Below are 6,502 nucleotides of genomic sequence, written 5' to 3'. Positions count from 1 at the left end.
TAAGATTGGTGCATGAATCATGCTCCAAAATATTATCATGTAGTATTCCAAAACAATTTACAGTTTTTACCTCTACAGTACCATCTATCAATCAATTCCAGACTGAAAGCTATGATTTCAACCAAATCTTTGGTTTTAAAACTTCTGCTGGATAATTTCAGTGAGTGAACATTATTTCCTCAATATTATTTTGCATTGGACTTTGGACCAGTTCTTATTAATTGATAATGTTCTATCTGATTTCCAATTTCTTTGGACACTGGACCCTCTGAGATAGAAAAAGACCCATGATGACATTACAATTCTCTTCCTCTGGTGGCTTTACCTTAGATGTAGAGAACCACAATGGACAGTTTAAAGGAAAAAAAAATTAAGACCTGAATCTCGTGTTTCATTTTATTTTTTAATTACTCAGTCATCATTGATGTCTGTCTGAATTTTCAATGTCTGCTTTAGTTTTAGCAGTTGAAATTAACTATTTATTCGCTTCAGACTTTATAATTCCATTTTTTTCATGTTTCTTTATGAGCTTGTTTAAAATATGATGGAATAGTGCAAATTCTCAAATAAGTATTTTACAGACCTCCCTTAATTTTGAACTTTAGTGTGATTATTGAATTTCTATAGTCTGTATCATTTTATCCCTAGTAAATTCAACAAATAATGTGGAAAACTTTCAGAATATATTGAAAGCTGTGCATACTAAAGTAACAATAACCCAGAGATTCATTGATGCCTCTAAAAACCTTAATATGTTGGGAGGTTTTTGGTATTAAAAAATCCTATTTTTTGGAGAGATTACTTATGTTTACAGAAAACACTTAAACTCTTCACTGGTATATTATGCTTAACTATAAATTATTTGCAATTTCAGTTTTACCACTTTTAACCAAATTAAATAATACCTCACATTTCCCAGGCAACTCTGGAATCCCTTTTTAAACATCAGCACCACATATTCCCTCTTCCATTCCTATACGACTCAGATCTTGAAGTAATATTGCTACGTACAATATGCTGAAAAGATCATTATTCAACAGCTCAAATCATGCCACTCACAATTCAGAGCCAAAGGAACAGAGCAAAATTTGAGACAATAGGGTGACAGAAATACCTGTAAGAAGCAGGGCAGAAATAAGTATGTACATATTTCTACTGCAAAGCGGAGTAGGATGGCAACTTCTGAAAGGGACACCAGTGTGTGGTGCAAATGTCAAGGTGAAGTACTGACTGTGAAAATACAGTGAAAATTGCTAGTAGCTCTGTTTCCATGATTCTAGGATTCTGTGCTGTAAAGATCAAGTACTTGCCCTGACCTAAAGAAAAAGTTGCAGTTACTTAACAATATCGAAATTTTTTCTATGAGAGTATGAACAATACTGCCAAAACATAGCCATGGCATAGCATCCTTTTATCTCCATGAAATATGAATTCTGTATTTTAAACAGCTAGCTCACAGTCCTTTCTCAGTTTCACCCAAGAATGACCAAATGACTAGATATTTCAGGGCTATTCAAGGAAGAAATAGATGTGGGTAAAAAGTAATAAAGTCAGATTACCAAAAGAAGTAGTAATCTCAGAGCTTTGAGCACAGGGGGAGACCACTGGTGCCACAAGGAACTCCAGGGGCAGCTAATAAAAGGATGCCAAACAGTTGTCTCACATTAATATTCTGAATACCCAACTTGAATGGAAAAGAGACAGTCAAACTACTACCTTCAAACTTTCTCAGATTTGCAGGATTAGAAACATTTATTCGTTTTCCTTGGAAGAGGAAATGTAGTTTTTCAGATGTTGAAATAAATGAGGCTAACTACATTTTTGAGCAGTCTGCTTCCCACTGAAACTTAGTTTTAGGTTACACCCTAGTATTTTAATTTCTTTAATAGACACTACTGTAGGGAATCATTAAAATTAATAGGTAACAATGCATCTAGTGCCAGGAGGAGTTTATCTATGAGTGCTGTAAAAGTGTCTATTACAGTGAAACTCTATCCTACACCAACAAAAGCACAATTCACATCAACTCACTTTCATCTGCAAAGAAATCAGAACTGAATCCAGAATATAATAGGCTGCTCAGTCACTGAGACATGACAAGCTGTTTACCACTTATAAGAAATCCACTGATCAAAACTATGTAGACTCTTCAGATATAAAGACCCTGCTGTTAGCTTTCATTTTTGATATTTGTTAATTCTGCTTATACAGCTACAACACAAAATAGCCTGTTATCATTAACAATGTATTACTTTACTCCAAAATTAAGTAGCCCAGTGTGCAGTAGTGAGGCTGAGTAACTCTTCAAGTACAATGTTGAGACTGCCCTAATTGGATCTTTATTTAGGCTGAGGGAGACTAGTGGGCACAGAGCAACAAATAAGGAGCTCTAGGTTAAAAGGGTTTGGAGGGGTTAGGCATGTGACAATTGTGTGAGTCAGATTTCCCAGCAGTGGATTTTGTAAATGTGGTTTGGAAATGAGAGCCATTGTGAATGGCTGCCTATCCCACAAGACCTCCCTTTACACAAGGCCTCCATTCTCTTGGGCTATAAGTCTTTCCTTCTTTTCTCCTGCAGGTTTTTCCTCTCATTGTTCTGTAGAAGAGTTGCATGAACACCTTGACAACTCAAGATTGAGGATGCTCCTGAAATCATCTGCGATGCCTGCTGGATATCAGCTACTGCTGTTTGATACTCAACAAATAGAATATTAATCTTTATGTAGCATAGCTGCATAAGGGATCAATCAAGTAGGCTGCTGGGGATTGGAAGAGAGAAATTGCAGCCTCGGATCAAAGTTGTCATCCATTTATTCTGGAAAGCTGTCACTGACCAGATGTTTCAGAGGGAGAGAGACCCTATGGTACATGGACACTCTAAGGCAGTCAAAATCAGACCAATGGAATTAAAAATAATATCTTTCTGTGAAGCTGTTAGAAAATATCTTTACCCCCCTCTCAAACCACAACCATAATTCAAGATTTCCCTTCCCTCTTGTTGCACAGGAAGAGAAACAGAGATTTATCTGCTGTAGCTTGTCTTCCAATTACCATTACTTTCTGACAAATAAGAGTCATTATTTAAAACTGCTTATTTCAAATTATGTTTTAAAGTGTTCTGTTTCCCTTAAGCAATTATAGATACTTGAAAAATATTGAGTCTTATTGTAATGGTTTAGATCAAATGAGAAAATGGTACTGATAACACCATATGATTTAGAGATAGGAAGTTCAAACCCAGTGGGAGGTGTCTTTTAATTCAAAATGCTATTTCTCTCAATAGCAAAAGAATGAATAAATGCTCAAAGGATAATTATACTTATCAACCTAAAAATATTGAAATACTCTTTTGTTCAAGAACCAAAACAAAATATTATATGAAAACAAATTTCTATGAGACAGCCTCTGCTGTGAATCTTAAATGCTGATAGAAAAGTGTTTTGTTACCATTTCCTTATGCTCATGTTCAAATTTATAAGTAATGTCTTGAGATTTATTAATTGTCTCACAAATCAAAATATAATGATTAAATTTAACATGTAGAGGTAGTTTAATTCTTATTTGTATTTAGATTTTTTTATTAAGTGTGACTAAGTGGGCTATAATGCATTTAAAGTATTATTTTAATATGCAATATGTTTTAGAAATGCATTTGGCTTACAAATACTGTACACAGTAATTTATATACTTTACTAAAGGTGGGAAGAGAGCAATGCTGCAACTTCCTTATTGTATGTCACTTGTAATTTTGTTTATGTCATAGTCAAAAACTGTCATGGTCAGGAAGAGAATATGCCTGAGACCTGAAGTCACTCAGTCTCCACAGCCTCAGACCCAGTCTGTACAAATGGTGGCATTCTCCTTGGAAAATTTTGTTATTATATCAAATCTTTATTTCTTAAATCCACATCTCCCATACCACCTAAGCACCTAATGTTGAAGGTGAAAGAAAGGCACCTCTAGATGTTCATGCTAATAGCATAGGGTCAATGATATTGGAATCAGTCTTCTTGTTGTGGAATCACTGGATCTTATTTTTCTTTTTCCTATATGGCCACATCTTCAGTTTTCTGAAGAATACATTTTAAATTAAATAGACTCCATTTAACCCTCTTCAAAAGATGAAATTTTTTTAGCTTTCCTTGTCTTTTTGTTAAGACTTAATATAGTTTATCTGAGACATCAATACTTATATACTTTAACCCTCTAAATGCTGCCTGTGTAGATTTCACTCATTTGACTGTATCTTTTAATTTTTTCTTTAAAACTTTTTTCAATTTTTCACTTTGTTCTCTGTTTGTAGCAAAAAACTATTGCAGAGCATATTTTGACTTTGTTGCTTTATTAAGAATGTTAGAAGTAAATACATTATAATCATAGACATAATGATAATAAAATTTTGTACTGAGCTCTGCGCGTTACTTATTCCTTTCTTACCTTGTAAATTTACCTGTGAGAATATAATATTGTTCCATTTCAGGTGTCTTAAAATGTATTTTCCTATTCTGTCTTAATGACTCCATGCTAATTTCAATATGTCTCTCCCCATGGAGTTGAATGCTCCTTATATTACTTTTTTTTCTGCCTTGATGTGACTTCCCTTAATATGTTTTTGCTACTTTCATTCTCCTGGCTGGCTGATTTATTGTACTGATCTTATACTGTTTTTATTTGTTCTCTTTGGGATTTGAACCCATAGGGATTTTTTGTTTTCCAGTTAGGCAGAAGACATATTTGTCTGCTAACTCTAGGATGCCCCTTCTACCAAGAAAAAGAGTGACTTGGTCTGAGACCTTCTCCTCCTTATTCCATATCCGCAAAGATATCCAGCTTCTGGGAATAACTGTCTTCTTGTCTTGCTGGAAAATGGCATTCAAAATCATGGAATATCTAAATAAGTGAAAGACTGTAGGTGTATTTGTTCCCCAGCTCTGTTCTCCACAGTCCTTGTAAGGGAAAGATTTGAAACTAAGTGAAATCCTGAGATGCTATTAATATGAAGACCAGGCTTAAGACAGACTGTTCTTTCTCTTCATTCTAGATAAAGAAGAGAGTATTTCCTTCAAAGCAGAAAATCCTGTAGAAAGAACATGCATATAATGTACATAAGTATTCTTAAGTAACAATTGTATTTTGTTTATTTTGTTATAAAATATTTTGATACAAGACAAGGTAATGTCTGCAACAGTACTAAACAGCAGCTTTGCCTCGTGACTCAAAAAAGCCTTAAGAACTCTGAACACTTCCATGTTAAGTTTTGAAGCAATAATGTATGACATGGTATTGTATGAGGTGAAAATGTTAGTATAAAATATAAATATAGAAAATAATAAAAAATTAAACTCTCTTAATTTTGCAATGCTGCAATGCTATGATACAAAAATAAAAAAAAATTAATATAGTATATTTTCCTGAAACAGACTTTTATGATAGTAAGTAATTTCTAATAATGTCTCTTGAGTAACTTCATCAATGATTAATTCAATAAAATTTATCCTGACCATGGGGTCTTAGTCCTGTTTTTGATGTCTTCTCAGGCTGCTACAAGATTATGGCAATAGAACAGTTGGAAGACTGTTCTCGGTAGAAATTATTTGATCACTCCACCAAATTGAGAAAGCTACCCTTCATGAGGATGCACATGGCTTGGAATCACTTAGACCAAGGTGAATTACAATGCAAATTTTTTTCAGTTCTCAGAATAACAAAATGAGTGTTGTATGGGACACAATAAAATTGTGACTCAAAGGAAAGCTGGAAAGGTTAATTAGGTGTTTCATGCTTGGACAAGGAGTGGTTTAGAGCTCCTACTATCCCAAGTGTATGACATGGGTCAGTATAGCACCAATTCAGAAATTATACACTTACAAGGATGCTTCAGAAACCTGCAACACACTGGAACAGAAATATCAAAATGAATTAAGATAATCTCACTGAAACACTGGAAATAAGCACAAGTCATTCCAGTTGTTCACGGTAGTCTAAGCTTTTTTTTTTTGATGCTGTGAAGAAACTTTTCAAAATAGGAAATGTGTGAGAATTAGAATAGGTTTGTAGTGAAGATCTTTTTATATTTTCGTCCTTCATCTGCAAAAAATAAAAAAGAAAGGAAAAAAAAAAAAAAAAAGAAGAGCATATTTACAAAGTTTAATTGTGGTGTAATGTGAATGCCAGAAAGCTGGTACCTAAGTGAGATGTTTGTTTCAGTTGTCCCAGCTGTATGTTGCCAATGTAGACTTCAATTTAATTGCAGGCATTCTTTAAAATAAATCATTGTCTGTCATTGTCATTCAAAAATGATAAAATATTAAAACAGCATTCAACACTATTTAGACAGATCTGAAAACATTTTAAAAGTATGTATTCTGTAGTTTTTCGATCACAGAATTTTATGCATTTTCTAGAAAGACCTTGCAAATCGAAATATAAGCCAAATTACACATAAAATATTTTAAGCTGGTAGAGGAAAAGAGAAGAAGCCTCCTCATTTCCATATTTTCCT

This window comes from Haemorhous mexicanus, chromosome 3, assembly GCF_027477595.1.
Source record: "Haemorhous mexicanus isolate bHaeMex1 chromosome 3, bHaeMex1.pri, whole genome shotgun sequence".
In the NCBI taxonomy this organism is placed as follows: Eukaryota; Metazoa; Chordata; class Aves; order Passeriformes; family Fringillidae; genus Haemorhous; species Haemorhous mexicanus.
Note: the sequence above shows the minus strand (reverse complement) of the source record.